Below are 15,117 nucleotides of genomic sequence, written 5' to 3'. Positions count from 1 at the left end.
AGCCTTTTTTTATTTATTTATTTATTTATTTATTTATTTATATTTTTTTTTACCGAGAACTAAAATGGTGAGAGTAGAGATCGGCGTATTAAATCGCCGATATCTGGCATGTCGGATATCGGCGATTAAATTCGCCAAATGTGCCCGTTCCCGCGATTTTTTTACGCTCATCGCTGCGAATTGCCAGTAAAGTCAATCAGTCAGGTTGGGCGGGTTTATCACAGGAACAACGCCGCGATCGGCGAAAAAAAATCGCCTGGTGTGTCCGCATCAATCGGTGGCGAAAATCACTTGCGATTTTCGCTGGCGATCAAATTCGCTGCGATCGTCGTATAAAATGCCAGGTGTGTCGCCAGCTTAAGGCGTATTGCATCTTACGTAGGATGGCAGTATCTTTTAGCCTGCTTAGGCGTCTTAAAATTTCCACAAGACCAAAAAACGTCTTAAAATAAGGACCCCATCGACTCAGATAAATATAATATTAAGACTGGTCTTTCTTAAAGTAAGATGCCTCAATGTTGATTAAGATAAGCGCTTCTCAAATGAAGACGATTTAAAGACAATATTTAAGACGGTCTTTTATCTTATACACTAACTGAGACTCCGATAGTCTTCGTTTGAGATCTCCTGTGTTAAAATAAGATGATCACCGTCTCAATTTAATGTGGTGGTGGTCTTGCATAAGACGGGAAACGTAAGGTAAAATCTTAGTTTAAGATTTTAGTTTTTACGGAGAAATCATGGTTTCTTCCTTTTTGTGATCTGACGTTTTCGTTTAGCAGTGGAGGGACAACACGGGGAACGTGTGCGTGGAGATGTGCAAGACGAAGACGGGTCTCAGATATCGTCGAACCTACCGCCTGTTGAAAAAGATCCAATTCAGTTTGGTGATAATCATGCAGGTATAATCATGCATTCAGTTAGTGTAGGCTGTGGTTAATGTACGATTCTGAGAAAGCTTATTGTCGTGGAATGTCTTTGTGTACGCTTACTGTATTTTGCGAAACGAAACGAAATGAAAACAAATAGGGTAAAAAAATGATATCAAGTGAGATCATTGTTTGGCGCGCGTTGTAATGTAAACAAAATTGATGAATAAACACCGGAACGAGCTCTTTTCAGATCACAGCAAACTTCAACCTGTTTTATGACATGCGTAAACCCTTTTCGTAAATATTCCTCGTTGTAATGATGGATTTTGAACAAAAAGCGGCGAGCCAAGAGGTCAGAGATGCCCCGTTTCGCAAATTACAGATCTGTATTTTGCGAAACGAGCTCTTGTCAGATCACAGCGAACTTTTACCTGCGTCGCTACATTCGTAACGCTTTTCGTAAATATTCCTCGTTTCAATGATGAATTCTAAACAAAAAGCGGCGAACCAAGAGGTCGAAATACTCCGTTTCGCAAGATCTGTAGCCGCGACCTGACGCAGGTTGTGTTTTCACTGTATAGGCCGCGCGAACAGTTAATTTTGCTTTTAAGAGGTTAGAGGAATGCAGCTTGTGATTGTAATGTGAATCTCAAGTGTTATAAGTATGAAGCCAATTATGGTTTGTTCTTGTTTGTGAATTGATGATTTAATTTGTTCTCAGTGGAGGAAGAACAGCATGAGCTGGACTGTGTACATATACAAGGAGGTCAAATTGAAAGAAATTACAATCTGCAAGACAGTCCTGAGGTATCGTGGAACGTGTCGCCTGTTGAAAGAGATTCCGTTCAGTTTGGTCACGATAATGCGCCAGGTAAAAACATTATGATTATTGAATTCATTGAGAGTGTGCTGTGGTTTTGGTGTGAGATTTTGAAGCCAATTGTAGTGGAATCTTAAGTCACACAATCATGTACTTTGGTGGCTTAAGTGGATGCTGAATATTTACCTACATAATATTTTAATTTGTATTTTGTAGCTCCCAGCTGCACATAATAATTTTGTGCTAAAGGATTTCAGTTACATGTACAATTGTATGTTGAGTTGGTTTTCTTCTGGTTTATGCCAGTACAATTACATGTACATTGTACCCTGTATAACAGATAAATATTATGACTGCTATATATTGTATTTAATAATACTTAGCACTTTTTTGCATTATGCCCCAAAAATATAAATCTCCAGGAGGGATGAGGAATTTGTAAGGTTATCATTGTAATTATTTGCCGCCAGAAATTTTTGCAAAATTTATTGTTGTCATTTCTGTCAAGAATGACAGTGTAAATCTTGTTAAACTACCAAAGAGAACACACTACCAGCCTATGTAAGGAGGTTTTGGGATATGTGATGATGTTTATACCTCACTTAACTGTATTAAAGTACTAGGTTGGAACCACCCATTCTAACGTTCCCCAATCTCCCTTCCCGGTAGACATGTGTTGGTGCCAAATTCCCTTATCTGGGGAAAAAACCTTCATGTGTAAATAGAACTGTATCTCCCAGCTGCAAGTAACCCATAAAGCAAATTGTCTCCGGAAATTCTTCCCAAAGTTCACAAGTTACATGTAGATGTATGTGTCTGAACAAATTTATTGAACAGCATGTCTTTTAACAATTTTTCTCGCGAGGTACAGATACTGCTTTGTATGGAATTTCCTTTGAAAACATAAGGATAACATGATGATGATACCTCTTTTGAAGCAAGGGAATGGAATTTATTTCATGAACTGGCAACATTTGATTCCAAAGATCGCATTTAAACTTGACAAGATACTCCGGGTTTCGACAAAACGCTGACCCCCGGGTCAGCTGACCCCCCACTGACCCCCAACTGACCCCCTAACTGACCCCCTCAAAAACTCTCAGGGAAAAACAAAAAATGTTAAATTAAAGTTATAAACTAACCTGAAATTTCCAAGATGACGGAATGCAACACAAATCATGAGGAACGGACACACCTGTTTCTCACCATAAACCAACGTTCCGATGCACCCAGTTCTCGTTCCAAAATAGTTTGAAAGGGCTTTATCATCATGAAGTTGACAGCCATTCAAGTTGCCAAAAGCGCCGCCAGACAGAAGATTTTTGAATTTATCAAACAAAGAATCGAGCGTCTGTTCGAAAAAAAAATCCCAGCTCCACTTGGTAACTTTTAAAAAAAACTTCGGTACCCTTACGAAAATAGTGCCTATTTTATATCTATTTTATATGTATTTTTTAAGCTATTTTTTTCCTATTTTTTTTGTATTTTTTCTCTATTTTCAAGACTATTTTAAAGTTATTTTTTTACCTATTTTAAACCTATTATTTTGAAACAAAAAATAGTAAAAAAATAGACCAACCAGCAAGTCATAACTACCTAAAAGATAGCTTTAAAATAGCTTTAAAATAGCTATAAAATAGAGAAAAATGTGTATGCAATTTGAAATGTTGATTATAAAATAGGCTTAAAATAGTCATAAAACAGGGATAAAATAGTGGAAAAAACTGGGAAAATAGGATTTAAATAGGTTTAAAATAGAGATAAAACAGGGATAAAATAGGAAAAAAACTTGAAAAATAGGATATAAATAGGTTTAAAATAGACATAAAACAGGGATAAAATACCAAAAAATAGGGCAATAAAATAGCTATAAAATAGGTTGAAAGTAGGTGACAGTTCAAACTGTATCTAGCTCCTCAGCCTAGATTTTCTAAAGGAGGTGTGCTTTAGTTGTAGTATTGGTCAATATTACATATCATAAATTTAATGATCAATAAATTATAGTCCTCATCTACCTACATATGTATATCTGGATGGTTAATAACATGCATTGCACACTATATGAATTTGTCATTCAAACCGTATACCACAGCCAGCTTGAGCTACAAACGTTATGAGTAACAGCAGGACAATTTCACAATGAACTTCTCTGGAAAGAAACATTCAGAACATGGCTTTGTCTAGAAATTATTGTGTTAAGGTTTAAGGGGAAGTGCTAATAAGAAAGATGATTGGATTGATAAAAAAGATTGCACCTTTGCCATTTTCAACTGTGATATCAAGCAATGACCAATACTGCATTAGGCAAGTTAAAAATATTTTATTTGGTAATTGTTCCTGAGTTGTAGCAGCATAACTCACGATTCATAACTAAATCGAATCAGTAACAATCATAGCTTGGTAACGTGCATTTGATCTCCAGTGAAATTATATTTTTTATTGTACTGACTGTCCAGAAAATCGACCCGCGGGACTTCTCTTAGCCAGCGGGATTCAAAGCTCTTGCATGAAATCAAGGCAATTGGTCAGCTGGTCCAAGATGGCAACTAAACCCAAACCACACAGCGTTTACATGTAGAAAGATTTAAAAGCGACATGAAAGTATGCATTCTCCTAACGTCAAATGCAATAACAGATAAGAGTCTGGCAGTCATAAATGACTTAGCTCATATTTATCAGGATTTTTTCTGACTTGACTCTGAAGCTGCAGTCTCGAGTATTGGCCTTCACAATCTGTAGTAAAACAGAAAATTGTGCACTATATGAGTCAGTTTGTCTTATTGATCTATGCTGTTAGTATGATTTTTGACACATATTGCAGTGAGCTTTTCCCCCGTAACAATGATGAGTAAATTAAAAAATTATATGAGGGTATACAGAATTTAACTCATGGTGCTAAAAAAGTATAGTGTATTATTGAGCATGTAAAAAATAATACTTATACATGTACTCCATGAAGTTAATCATGCAACTTGAATCAAAATCAAGATTAGACGAACAAGTCTTCAGTTTATACCAAGACATGATATTAATCTGGCTACAAAGTACTCCTTAAAAACGTTTGTGAAGGCTATAAATATTATGGAAAATCCAGTTCAGATTTGGCTTAATTTGCAGTGTACGGAATGTCATAGAATCTAAAGCATGTGGCAATTGATCAGAGGTTGGAGGAATGTATAGTTTGTAATTGTAATGTGAATCTCAACTGTTATTGAAGCCAGTTATGGTTTATTCTTTTCAGTGAAGCAGTATATTAAAAATAAATAAGGAATGTCTACCTCAACAATCTAGAATTGGGATCGAGCCATAAAATTTCAAGAAGCACATCTACTCATTCCAAGCAGACTATATTTATTTATAAAATCACACATTTTCATGCAGTTTCTCATCAAAATTATTAACTAAATCAAAGCATACCTGTTTCTTAGAGTAGTCATCCACATTATGCTGCTTGAAGACATCATTTTTAGCTTAACAGAAGTAAAAAAACAGGGGAAAGATGCCTGTAAAATGAATCCCGCTTAAAATCAATCTCGTACCCAGAGTCTTCAGGCTTTTTGGTCAGCGGGGCAACGCCGGGAAGACTCTGGGGACATCGAATTTTATTACCGCAGGATTTCTGCGGTAAAACAATGGAAACCGTTTCGGAACAGCCAATCAAAAAAATTGAATTTTTTCGATGTCCCCAGAGTCTTCCCGGCGTTGCCCCGCTGACCAAAAAGCCTGAAGACTCTGGGTACGAGATTGGCTTAAAATCTGAAATGAAACGGTTTTTCTGCGAGCCTGCAGTGGCATGGCTGCTGACCAAAATAGCTTTGTTCATACCCAGTCTTCCCAGTCTGACTGAAATCCAAGATGGCTGCCATTGTTGCTGTGCAGTGACTCCACCGTTCTTTTGCCCGTTGTAAAAAGCTAGCCAGCATTGTACTTGAACGATTTATGATTCAAAACTTGCTGATCTTTTTGGCATTAAATGACCTCGAGATTAATTGAAGGTAATAGTGGTTTTCACAGTTTTCAGTGTCTTAATTAGTTGCCCATTTATGTATACATGGTTCAGAAAACTTACAAGAAAGAAGCTGTGAATTATGAATTCCAGTGTATAGTGGAAGTTCTGCTTTGTGTGAGTACAAAATAGCTGCCTCAAAATTGCATTTTTTGATACATTGTAAGCCAAGCTTGAATTGCTGAATAAAATAGGGAAAGAAAATAACCATGCACAGGAAAAAAAACAGTATTAAAATAGACTATTTTATACATATTTTGCAATGGAATAGAATCTACCTCCAAAAATAGGAATAAAATAGTATTTTAAATCTATTTTGCCATTTGTTCAAGGTTGTCATGGATAAAATAGGATTATGATAGCCTATTTTTTCATATTTTCCAAAGGAACTGGTCATAGTCAACCCTATGTGCAGAAAAATAGAAATAAAACAGTCTAATTTATCACTATTTTACTGAGCAACAGTGATGTTTCAAATTAAAATAGGATTAAAATAGCCTGTCGAACAAGCTATTTTTCAGCTTGTTATGAAAAAATAGAAATAAAATACACCACCTGGTTCAATCTTGCTTTAAAATAGGTTTAAAATAGAAGTAAAACTCAAATAAAATAGATGGTCTATTTTCCTTATCAGGTAAAATAGAAATAAAATATAATAAAGTGTGAATAAAATAGTATAAAAATAGGTGTGATAGGATTAAAATAGCCATAAAATAGAAATAAAATAGGACTGTTTTTGCAAGGGTAAGCTTCAAAAGCCGATGATCGAAACATGTTCGAAAGTGAATTCTCTGACAGGAGCGAATTGTTTTCGTTTCTAAATTGCATTGTAAGGAGGCCAGGCGAACTGTGGCAGTGGGACAAAAGTACAACAAGGTCAAACAATTCGTCGTTTTAGGAAAGGGATTATAGACTAGCTGTAACACATGATTTCAGGAAAATGCGTCGGGTAATTCTGTGAGGTTTTTTGTTATAAGTCATTTCTAATACTTTTAGTTTATGCGTCATTTGACCACAAATGTGTATATGTAAACGCTAAATAACAGGAAAATGGAAAGTAAGAAACGGTTAACAGCAGCCTTGCATGCTCAGGGCTCTCTCTCGATTTCCATTCGCAGCAGTGAGATGACTTAGTTCCCTAAAAAAGTAGGAAAATGAGGGCTGTAAAAAAATTACGGAGAAATTTTGAAAAATAAATAAATAAATCAATCAAGATAAACATCGCCAGCGAGGGAATCCGTCAGCGCGGGAATAGCGAACCAGAGCGGGACCTGGAATCTATTTCTGCTGTATTTTACCGTGGGAATTGTCTCCAGATGTTGTTTCGTGACAACAGTCAACAGTCAAACGTTAAATTGAGTGGTAACTCACTCGTCATTTGTGCTGTTTCATCTTGCAGGTTAACTTTATAACTTTAATTTCACATTTTTTTGTTTTTCGCTATGATTTTTTGAGGGGGTCAGTTGGGGGTCAGTAGGGGGTCAGCTGTCCCGGGGGTCAGCGTTTTGTCGAAACCCAGATACTCCAACTATCACAGCTATAGGCTGATTTAATGCATCCCATTTTACATTATTTTAAAGATTAATGACAATACCTAAATGTATAGCCCACACTCCAATCTAAATAATTTAAATAATAATCTGCAAATAAGATGAGGACATGCGGAGGTCTTAAAAGCAAATTATGAGAGACTGTTTTGTGTTTGGATTCTCTTGAATTTCAAAACAGTTCCACTCAAAAGTTGAAACTGAACACTACTGCTAGTTAGGATCTGTTAATACCAGGGAAGATGCTACAGGATAATAAACATCTCTTTTTAAAATTTTGCTTTGCTTTTTAAGAATTGTTTGATTGATCTGTTGAGCTGAAATAGGATGATATCTGCAGTTCTGTATTTTGAATTACATTTAGCCCGGCACTATTTGAGATCAAATGATAAGTTTCAACATACATGCAAGCCAAAACAAAATTTAATGTATGACTTGTACATGTACAGATTTAAAATAAAAAAAAAAGACGTTAGTTATTTGCACCCCTGCACTTAAGAAAAGTGAAAGTCTTTTGTTATGTAAACCAAATTTGTTTGTTTTTCAAGAATAATATTATTTTTACACTGAAAGAACTTTTTGTTGATCACTATCTTTGTTAATAATCTGCATCTAGATAGGTTTGTTGTAATCAACAAATTGGCATTTGTGGTTTTAAATACAATAATTAATGTCAGTGTGGATACAAGACTGGTTCTTTATAAATGCTAAAAAATTTTAGGAGAGTAAGTGCTTTCAAGGTGATTTTCTTGCCATCACTTGATCGGCAACCATAGCTTTTTGCATTAGAAAATGTTTTGTAAATAGCTTTCCAGTTTTAAAGGAGAAGTCAATTTGGAGAGTCTATCACTGTTTATCTACCACACATTTGTGTGTTATTTTCGGTGTTTTGGTATTTGACCTATGCAAAGTACACAAAATGTATACATGTAGCAGTCAATGGTGTACAGCTGTAGCATTGTGGCAAAAAAACTTCAATGGTGAATTGAGTATTTATTTGCCTTCCATTAAGCAGCTATAAATTTTTTTTATAACATCAAGTCATGAACTTAGTCTAAGTGGTCTCAACATTCTTTATCTTTTGTAATTCATGTTCCATGTTTAGTGGCTCAACGCCACGTTGATGGAAATTGTTTTTATTTGCTGAACACCTTGGTCACTATTAGGACATCACAGAAAGTCAGGTACACTGTCTTTACATTTAGATATTATAGTTTACAAGATGAAATGCTGTTGGGGATGGGCATAGGTTATGAAGAATTACGTGTGTCTGTGCCGATTTCCCTTACCTGGGAAAAAAAATCTTCACGTGTGAAAAAAAGTATACTGCTGCAGCCAACCAATTAAAGCAAATTGTCTCAAGAAATTCTTCCCAAAATTTCAAACTATGCGAACAAATTTACTGGACAGCATGTCTTAATTTTGACATTCCCTTTGAGGTGCAATCTAATTATAATGCTTTGTTTTGGATTTCCTTTGAAAACAGGGATAACATAATGATGACACTGAGGGAATGAAATTTCAAAAAAACAAAACCTAAAAATTAACTTATAATGTGTTCAAAACAGATATGATGTTAGTTAATTTTGTACCCAGTTAATGAAATTGAAAGTGTTTTGCTGTGTAAACCAAATTTGCTGTTTGTTTGAATAATACGTTGTATTATTTTCACTGGAAGAGCCTTTTTGGCGATCACTGTCTTTGTTAATGTTCACAGATACATGTACATGTAGGATTGTGGTTTTAAATTAATGCAATATGTCAGTGTGGATGCAAGTGGTTGTTATATTTTATTGAATGCTGAAAAATGTTAGCAGTGTAAATGCTTTCAATGTGATTTTCTTGCCATTACTTGATCAGCAACCATAGCTTTTTGCATTAGAAAATGTTTTGTTAATAGCTATAATAATTCCAGTTTAAGGGAAAGTCAATTTGGAGAGCCTATCACTGCTTAATTTTATCTACCAGACATTTGTGTGTTATTTTTGGTGTTTAGGTTAATTTGATTTATGCAAAGCACACAAAAATTGAATACATGCAGATGAGTCAATAATAGTGTAGCATTGTGGGGAAAAAAATTTCAATGATGAATTGAGTAATTTGCCTTACATAGCAGCTACAGTTTTTTTATAACCTCAAGATGTACTTAGTTCAGTGGCCTCAACATTCTTAATATTTTGTTTAAATTCATGTTCCATGTTCCATGGCTTGAAGCCACATAATTGATTGGAATTTTTTTTTTATTTGCTGGATGGTCTTGTGAGCTACTCAGGCTCCAAATTTTATGTGATATGGTTGACCACCCCCTTAACTTTAATCAACTTTTTTCCCCTAGGAGTTGTGGGTCTTAATACATCTCTCACATTCATGAAGATGTTGAGAACTGCAAAATAAGTTATAGTTTAGAGCTATACCTAATATACACAAGGATTGGGATGTTTTTGAACTTTTAAGTTCTTATTTTTTAAGGCTATTTATCCCAAAGCCATAACTTTTCTCATTCATAATTGTATAAGTTTTGAATTACAGTCTCGTGAGTACCTTTAAAAATAATGCGCATGGTTTATCATACATGGACATTGAGTGTGTATTCTTGGATCTGGAGAAAATGTTGTTTTGCCTCAGGGGTTAAAGAGTTAAAACTCCATTCTCGCATGTAGTATTTTGAGACATGGAAAATTGAGTCTCAATAGTTTTAATTAATGTATTTCCTCGAATAACAGCCGCACCTTGATTAATTGTCTCCCTTGAATAATCCTTCCCTTTTTATTTAAATAATCGCCTCGCTCAAAAAATTCCCCCCCCCCCCCTCACCATTTTCTCTTTCTTTTATGCCCTCCCTCTCAAGTTAAAAATTGACATCTTGGGTAACAAACAAGCTTTCATTTACTCGTCACAACTGAATGGTTACAAAAGCAATGTTTTTCTTTACAGTTTTTTTTTTATGGTAATGTTCGTGTACTTCACTTTTTCAGGCTCTGACACTGAGATGTTTACTTTGAACATTGATTTATCAACGAAACAAATTTAAAAACACTTAAAAAGCCCATGGTCAGTTTATTTTACTTATTTTGAAATAATCGCCTTCTCTCAAATAATCGTCCCTTTCGGTGCGACAAATAATGGTAATTGAACTGAGTGGAGTGCAATTTGGTCTGAAATCATACGCGTAATTTCAAAATCTAACGGGCGCGCAGCTCGAGTTTGATTTTAAATCACATGTATGCTATCAGGTCAAAATTGCATGACACAAAGTTCAATTACCACTTCATTACACCTATTTTGAAATCGCAGAGTATCATTGTCAATATTTATATTCTATTCTTGTTACTTCATTTCCATTTTCATGGGCTAAATAAAGGATGCGATTTAGAGCAAAAAATGGTGCAATTTGGGAATAAATCACACTGTTGAGAGCCAAGAGATTTCAAAATGGGTGTAATAAAAGAAATAATCGCACGGCTATTATTCCAGGAAATACGTTATTTCTCAACTTATTTCTTTCTCTTTGGAAGAACATTAAAGTGGCACTAATGCTGAAAAAATTATTTACTCCTTTTCGTGCCTCCATCCAAATTTCAATGAGTTCATAATTGCAAATCTTACTGAACCTGGAAAGACTGGCTGAAAACCATTGAAACTCTGTCCACCATTACGCAGTTTGAAAAGTGAAGCCCATGAATTCTACAAAGCTGTTGCCTCTATTACATCCTGTGTGATGTCATAAAATCCTAATTTTTCTGTTTGTTTGTTTTTTGCATTTTTGTTTTGTTGCTGTTTTTTTATTACAATAACACTCCAGCAATCTCCATCAGTAAACAACTTCCATAATCACTTCACTGAGCTCTAGCGGGTAACATGTTTTGGCTTTTCAGTAATCCAAGGCATTTTCTGTAACCATGAAATTCAAATACCCACATTTCCCTAAAATATCCCTATTAATACAGATACCGATATTATATTAATACTTTTAATACTCTTAAAGTGCTATTAACAGATCTAAACAAAAAGCTTAATGAAATTTACTACAGCATTATTTACCATATTGGGTGGCCATTTACACAATTCATAATTTTCCCTGTGTAACTTATAGATCCAGCTCTCTATCTGGTTCTCAGCAATTTTTTGGAATCGAGTAATGGCAGCAAGGCAAAGCTGAATTTCACCTTTGAAATAACCAGTCTTCCAGTTGTGATATCAATGTAAATTTGGTGTTGCAAGTATTTATCACAGACATCTACTTTCAAAAGCTGAAGGGAAAAAGGGATCAAGCAAACTTTTAATTATAGTCCACTTTAAATTCACACAATTGCACTGCTTTCTATCATGCATAAAGTTTGGTATTAAAAATGACACTTCTGTAGTTTGCAATAAATTTTAATCTGTAATCCATGTACAGTCGACTCCGGATAACTCGAACCCTTGCTAACTCGAACCAATTTTCTTTTCCTTTCATGTCATGTTGTATTTAGTTTTACCCTCAATAACTCGAACCTTTTTCAATTTCCCTTGAAGGATCGAGTTATCGGGAGTCGACTGTAGTTTTTAATTTGTGAAGTTTATTTTAAGTACTGGTTAAATATCTACCTGGACAAAATATAAAATTAATCTTTGTTAAAGAAATAATCTAAGCGAGTGAAGGTCAACTTACTTTTGAGAGTTACATTTATCACAAAGTTAACATTGCAAACTATTGATTTTGATAGGAGAAGAGTTTGAAGGAGAGAATCCTGCATCAGAAAATCGCCTGCTTTTAGTGCAAAATTACCCAAGGCTGGAAACACAGCAACCTGATCTGGAAATTAATTACCGTGACCGTTCAGAAGATCCTCAGTTAATGGCAAGAGCAAGGGCTGTTGGTGTGCAGTATGAGTTTGCACAACAGGGTGTAGTGGAAACTGAGGATGATAGGAGAAAAAGAAAGCGACGAAATCAAAGGAGAGTGTCAGATGAGGAGAAAAGGTTGCGTGAAGTTGTTGGAGACCTACCGCCACCTCCACCAGCAGGATCGAGTCAGATAGAGGATAATGCATACTGTGCAATACGCTCATTTGAGGTGCAGCAGATGACATACAAGTTCGGTTGTTGTGAGGTTTGCAAGGAACGGCGGTTAGAATGCAAAGCCACAGGAAACACGTGCACTCGTTGCAGGAGAGATAAGAAGGTACCAAAAGTTTGGTCTGATGAAAACAATATGGACCCTTCGAGTGTTCCCGAGGAGCTGTCTGGAATGTCAGATGCTGAGCAGATGCTGATAGCGAGACTAGCACCCACTGTGCATGTACACATGTTGAGGCATGGAGGTATCGCGTCAAGAGGACATTGCATTGCATTTCCTCAGGCTGTTCAAGAACCTGCAAACATTCTGCCACGCCTACCAGCAGAGGTCGATATCATTCGTGTGAGAAGACAAGGAAAAAATGATACCCATAAGGACTTCAGGGTCAGAAGGCACCGTGTTGAAGGAGCTCTTCGGTTTCTAAAGGATAATAATCCCGCTTATAGTGACATTGTCATAGATGCTGCTCGCATACATAATTTACCGGAGGATGGTGAGTTGCCCAATTTGAGAACTGTTGAGTTTTCTGAAACAGAACACATGGATGACCAAGGCCCAGCTCCACAGCAATTGGATGCTGGTGAAACAGATGGTAGCGATGACTCAACAGTCTCCGGAGTTCTTCTTGCTGAGCCAGGAGTGAACGTGCAAGCACAAGTTAATGCTGCCATAAATCAAGTTGTGTCTGAACCAAGGGAAGGAGAGTCAGACGAGGCTCAACAAGGCATGGAACGACCAGTGATCCCATGGCCGACTACTGACGCAACTCCAGCATCTGAGTTCAACACTCCTTACTTTTTCACAATGGCATTTCCTTGCTTGTCTCCTTATGGAAAGGGTGATTTCCACATCAACCGTCCAATTACATGTCCTGCACTTCACGACTGGGCGGAGCACTTGCTGTGGTATCAAGACGGAAGGTTTGCACGGCATAAAGTATGGAAGTTTGTTGTTCACAACATGATCATGAGAAAGCGTGCACTGGAGCAGAGCAGGTACTTTGTTGATCAACAACTAGGTGACCCACACATAACTGTTGCAGATCTTCAAGAGCGACTAGCGAGGGGTGACACTTCAATCACCAACAGGCTCTTATATTTTGGTGCAAATCTGCGCGGTACAGCTCAGTACTGGCATCAAAGACGCAGAGAGCTTCGTGCCTTGGTTGAATTCGTGGTGAATGAAAAGCGTGGATTGCCTTCATTTTTCATGACTGGAAGCTGTGCAGAGTTTTATTTTTCCCCACTAAGAAGACTATTGGAACAATACATTTTACAGACCACGGGGGAAGAGGTCAACCTTGCCGAAGACAGTAATGCCCGCTTCAAAGCTGTCCAAGAAAATACTCATGTTGTGATAAGCTACTTTGACCTACGTACTCAGTCATACCATGAAAAGGTACTGAAGCCAGTGGTTGGTGTATCTGATTATTGGTACCGCTATGAATTTGCCAAGTCCCGGGGTCAAATTCATTGGCACCAACTAAGCTGGAGAGATGACAGAGAGCCACACCAGCTGTTGCATGAAGCTCGTGAAGAAGATTGTGACGAAGACGAGTATGCAGCTAGACTTAGCCAGTGGGCTGATGAAAACTTTGCAATGACAGCATCACACCCAGCTGGCAGTGATGAAGAAGGACAGTTACGAAAAGACCTTTGGCCACCACCTGAGGGTTCGGCTGTCCAAATATCAGATGAAAGGGATCCCCTGGTGAAGATGCTTCTGGAAATAGCTGCAACACAAAATGCAATACTGGAGGATCATTTGCTTCTAGTGAACCGAGTTGGGCTGCACAGTTGTTCTGATTACTGCTTGAGGACTCCTCGTCACCCTGAGCCAGGATTGCAGCCAACAGAACGTGTATGCAGAATGGAGTTTGGAAGCGAGTTTTGCCCAGGGAAAAAACTGCGGAAGGACCCAGAAATTGTGGGAGATCATAATGGAGCTCCTCGCCTTGAGATGCCACGTGACCATCCACGTGTAGTTCAGCATTCTCGCTATCAAATACAGTCTTCGAGAGCAAATGGGGATGTAAGCTTGATACTTTCCAATTCCCCCCCAGATAATCCTAGCACTGATGATATCATAGCCATAATTGACTACGTGTGTGGCTATGCTTGCAAGGATAGTGAACCCACTGGTGCAACTGCTGATATTTTTAAGGACATGGTCAATGCTATTGATGCAACTGAAGCAGACCAAGTGACCGGCAAGTCAATGTGTGCTAAAATGCTGATCAAGACTGTGGGAAGACGAGATATCAGTGGACCCGAGGCATCATTTGAGTTGAGTGGACTAGCACTTTGGCGATGTAGCCGTTCATTCACGTACTTGTCTATGTCAGGCTCAAGGCGACTTGAACGTGATGGTGAGACTGCAACTCGCAGCACCCCTTTGGATAAGTACCTTGCACGACCACGTGATGAGCACTCTTCTTGGTACCATTTTGCATCCAAAAATGGTAAGGTTCCTGTCATTAGTGGTGGCGCAACACACGCAACATGGCCATTGAATGAGGACTACTGTAGAACGATGCTTCTGTTACACTGGCCAAACTGGTTTAACATCAAAGAAGTAAAGGGAGATGCTGAATCTTGGATTGAGAGATTTACTGATTTCATTTCTAGTAATGAGTGCCCAGGATTTGTGAAGATCCAGGTTGCTAAGGCACAGCGTCATGCAGAGCATCCACAAGAGCAGGTTTTTGTGGAGGATGAGGATGATGTTGCTGTAGAAGCCGAAGAACAACCAGATTGGGTGGATGTCTATGCAGGGCAGAACCAGAGATATGAGGGTGTGGAGAAGGATTTGGA

General features: G+C 37.4%; 2 long non-coding RNA genes and 1 pseudogene across 2 annotated transcripts in view; 2 read left to right on the top strand and 1 right to left on the bottom strand.

Moving 5' to 3' along the window:
- LOC146451177 (uncharacterized) overlaps positions 1-15,117 on the bottom strand; it is a 63,434-nt gene that overhangs the window by 12,413 nt on the left and 35,904 nt on the right. The gene's annotated exons all lie outside the window — the stretch shown is intronic.
- Positions 783-13,379, top strand: LOC146451180 (uncharacterized). The gene is made up of 3 exons (XR_014860086.1): positions 783-902; positions 1,594-1,743; positions 11,952-13,379. It is a non-coding gene; the product is annotated as an uncharacterized LOC146451180 (long non-coding RNA).
- LOC146451179 (uncharacterized) overlaps positions 12,083-15,117 on the top strand; it is a 4,949-nt pseudogene continuing 1,914 nt past the window's right edge.

The sequence above is a fragment of the Pavona decussata genome, unplaced genomic scaffold, assembly GCF_977016875.1.
Source record: "Pavona decussata unplaced genomic scaffold, jaPavDecu1.1 SCAFFOLD_395, whole genome shotgun sequence".
Lineage (NCBI taxonomy): Eukaryota > Metazoa > Cnidaria > Anthozoa > Scleractinia > Agariciidae > Pavona > Pavona decussata.
The sequence above is the reverse complement of the archived record's forward strand: the minus strand, read 5'-3'. Positions and strand labels throughout refer to the sequence as shown.